This window comes from Triticum aestivum, chromosome 4A (genome assembly GCF_018294505.1).
Source record: "Triticum aestivum cultivar Chinese Spring chromosome 4A, IWGSC CS RefSeq v2.1, whole genome shotgun sequence".
Taxonomy (NCBI): Eukaryota; Viridiplantae; Streptophyta; class Magnoliopsida; order Poales; family Poaceae; genus Triticum; species Triticum aestivum.
The window spans coordinates 412296481-412299692 of NC_057803.1; the positions used below are offsets into that span (position 1 = coordinate 412296481).

At 43.5% G+C, this 3212-nt stretch overlaps 1 long non-coding RNA gene across 1 annotated transcript; it reads right to left on the minus strand.

The window, feature by feature from the left end:
• Positions 1-509: 509 nt before the first annotated feature.
• LOC123086182 (uncharacterized) lies at positions 510-1354 on the minus strand. Its single transcript, XR_006440624.1, has 2 exons — positions 1082-1354; positions 510-973 (listed from the first exon to the last, which is right to left on the minus strand). It is a non-coding gene; the product is annotated as an uncharacterized lncRNA (long non-coding RNA).
• Between the last annotated feature and the right edge of the window lie 1858 nt (positions 1355-3212).

Consider the following 3212-nt stretch of genomic DNA (forward strand, 5'->3'; position numbering starts at 1 on the left):
CCCGTTGAGTACGCTTACGAGAATCAAGCTAACGTCAACTCGGAGAACTTTGCAGGCAAGATGACCATACCCTCGAAATCACTTCTATCTTTGCTTGCTAGATGCTCGCACTTTTCCTATGCCTATGACACGATACCTACCACTTGGTTACCCTGCCTCCCATATTGCCATGTCAAACACCTAACCCACCTTGTCCTAGCAAACCGTTGTTTGGCTATGTTACCGCTTTGCTCAACCCCTCTTATAGTGTTGCTAGTTGCAGGTGAAGATTGGAGTTTGTTCTTTGTTGGAACATGTTTATTGTTGGGACATCATTATTATATCTTGTCTATTTTAATGCATCTATATACTTGGTAAATGGTGAAAGGCTCGATCTTATGCCTGGTGTTTTGTTTCACTCTTTCCGCCCTAGTTTCCGTCATACCAGTGTTATGTTCCTTAATTTTGCGTTCCTTACACGGTTGAGTTATAATGTGAACCCCTTGACAATTCGCCTTGAATAAAACCCCTCCAGCAAGGCCCAACCTTGGTTTTTGTTAGAATTAATTAACCATGTGTTAATTATGGGATCCCTGCTTGTACTAACCGCAGGCAGTTGTAAAACGGCCGCGTCGGCTCCTGCCGAATAGGCACCTCCTTTGAACAAACACCTTTTCCAATGGTGTCCTTTCCCTTGTATAAATAGCAGATGCCATCTAGTAAAGGAGTGAGTTGATTCATTTTCCTCTTAACATGTTATCAACCCTTTGCTCTCCGACGAGAGAAATAGGCCATCCCAGGCAGCGGTTATGTACGCCTGAAACGCCTGCCCGCGGAACCCGGTGCCTCCCCGACTACGGCCCTCGAACAACAACGGCGAGCGGCCTTGGCTTGCCCCGGCGGCGTGGCTTCCGAGCGGCTGGCGTCACTACACGATCAGGCTAATTAGCGCTAATCGCTGTGACCTGTGACGAGTCAACCGGCAACCGCCGTTCTGCATAGAGAAGGGAATTTGTCAATAGATTGCTTATTTGATCTTCTCTGCTTGTGATTAATCAAAGATTCAATTATTGATTGCTTTTCCTAACGTCCTTGCACTTACGAGAATTGCTTCATCCGAGCATGTGGGGATGGAATCAGGACAATGTTCGCAACCTTCCATCGGAAAGACATCAACGGAGGAAAAGACGAATGGAAAAGGCACCCTTGATCAATGGATTGAAAATCCAAACAAGAACTGTAAGCGTGCAGGTAATCTTCTACAATTCGGGATGTTCTTACCTCTTAATGGATCGACGCTATCGATTTTGAACGGCATGAGTGGCCTACGGCTGACAAGAAGCACGTCGGCCCTCTTCGTCCGCGCTACGGCTGCAGACTGCGTGAGCGCGACGGGCCATGACGGCGCGGCCGCTTCTCAGCGGATGACGAGGCCCCCGGCCGTTCCTCCATAGCAACGCCCACCTGCATCTGACGCAGCGCCTGCGACCAAGGCCTCACTTGCAGAAGGCATGATGGCGGCCTCTGGCCGGCGCTGGCTGAAGCGCGCGCGCCGCGGTCGCTCCTCCCTCCGGCCATGGCGCAACCTTCCAGGCTGTCGTTGAGGGTCCCCTTCCCCCGCGCGGCGCTCGCGTCGTTGTACCCAACGGAAGCTGAGGCACCTACGGTCGGCGAGCCTGTCTCGAAAGGCTGTTGTGGCATAGAAAAATTCCCCATTGGGATTTCATATCCGCACATGAAAACAAGAGGATAAGGAACCTTATCCCTTCGACATTGTGCATCAAGGTCCTTGCAGTTGCATGAATTTGAAAACAGGTCGAACAGTGGTCCAGACCGATTGTGCAACGTATCCTATTTCTGGGATTTTGCACATTGGATTCTGTTAACAGTACTATTTACTAGTATTTAACTAGTTTAGACCCTATTAATTACTGCATTTTCTGTTGAGTTTCAACATTCCAGAAAATATGTGGTTATTATATGTGGCATGTTCGATGTGTTTGCTTTTTAGCAATCCCTATAACATGTCCTATTATTACAATGATATTGTTTTGCAATTGAGATTAAGTTTTCTCGCACAACAATATTGATTTGCGATTGAGAATATTTTTCTCTCGCAAAATAATTTCATAGCGATTGAGATTAATTTTCTCTCGCAAAATATTAATTCATCCTGCTGAATTATCTTGCAACTTGATACAATATCATCTCATTTAATTTGAGGTCTATACAATTCAAGTTTTTCACTTGAACATCAAGTTTGCAACATCATTACTATTCATTATAATAGTGGTGTATTTCTGTTGAGTACGATGTATTCCAGAATGCATGTATCTCCATGTTCGCTACTTGTCGAGATTAATACGTCTATTTGCAATTGAGATTTTGATGTTCTTCATGAACATGTCACAACGGTCGAGATTGATTTCTCCCGCACAACAAAACTTGTAAATTTTTGACAATAACATCTACCTTAATATTAGGAAAACACAAGGTAATGAGTTGGATCTACTGCCCATGTGTAGAGTAACTCTATTACTGTGACATCTGCATGATCTTCAATGTGTTATGTTCCCACAATTGAGCTTGAGCATTTTCAAGTTATACACTTGAGTCAAATTTTTGCATTCTTATTACAAAACCATGATGATTTTTAATTTACTTCTTGTAAATTAATTATCTCTGGCTTGCCCTATAAGTAATCGATGGCTAACAATTTGAGGCACTTGCCCTCAATGGCCACAACTTACTTAAGCAGGTCATGGACATCAAGATCAGTCTTGCATCCCATGAGATAGCGCGTGCAATCCATGCCATGCCACTGGGACGCAAAGGACCTCAAGGTTAATGGTTTGGAACTCACTTCAAACCCTCAACCTGACACCATCAAGTTGTCACAAGACCGTATGAGCATGGAGAGCATGATGGTTGAATATGCATCAACCGACATGTTTGGAGACTGTACATTTAGTCCCTTAGTCTCCTTAGTGATCTATTTATTTATGTCCATTTATGATGTTCTAACAAGAACATGATTATTGTTGTCATTATATATTGTATATCACAATATATTGTATCAGCACTTTGATACAAATTCATTTGTATGTATTCTATATATCCGACATTAATTTTCTTGAGAATCTTCATGTCTATATATAGATTTCTACGGGAGTCAATCCGATGAAAATTGATATGTGGCTTGTGGACATTTGCACCACAAACTCTATACTCAG